Here is a 235-nt window from a genome sequence, read left to right on the forward strand (position 1 = left end):
TCCCTTACTATATGACTACCAAGAATAAAACTATTGCTGTCCTTTGTGCCTTAAAAAAAAATGTTGATTTGTGGAACAACCGGTAATTTGTTAAGACAGAGGCATTTTTGACGTGATTAATGTCTTACGATTTGTATTTCAGGAATTTAATAAAACTGAAACTTGCTTTTTTTCCCTTGTGCTTTGATGAAATAGATCAACGTACGAAAACAGAGTGCAAAAACGCAAAGATATA

The sequence above is a fragment of the Penaeus monodon genome, chromosome 23, assembly GCF_015228065.2.
Source record: "Penaeus monodon isolate SGIC_2016 chromosome 23, NSTDA_Pmon_1, whole genome shotgun sequence".
Lineage (NCBI taxonomy): Eukaryota > Metazoa > Arthropoda > Malacostraca > Decapoda > Penaeidae > Penaeus > Penaeus monodon.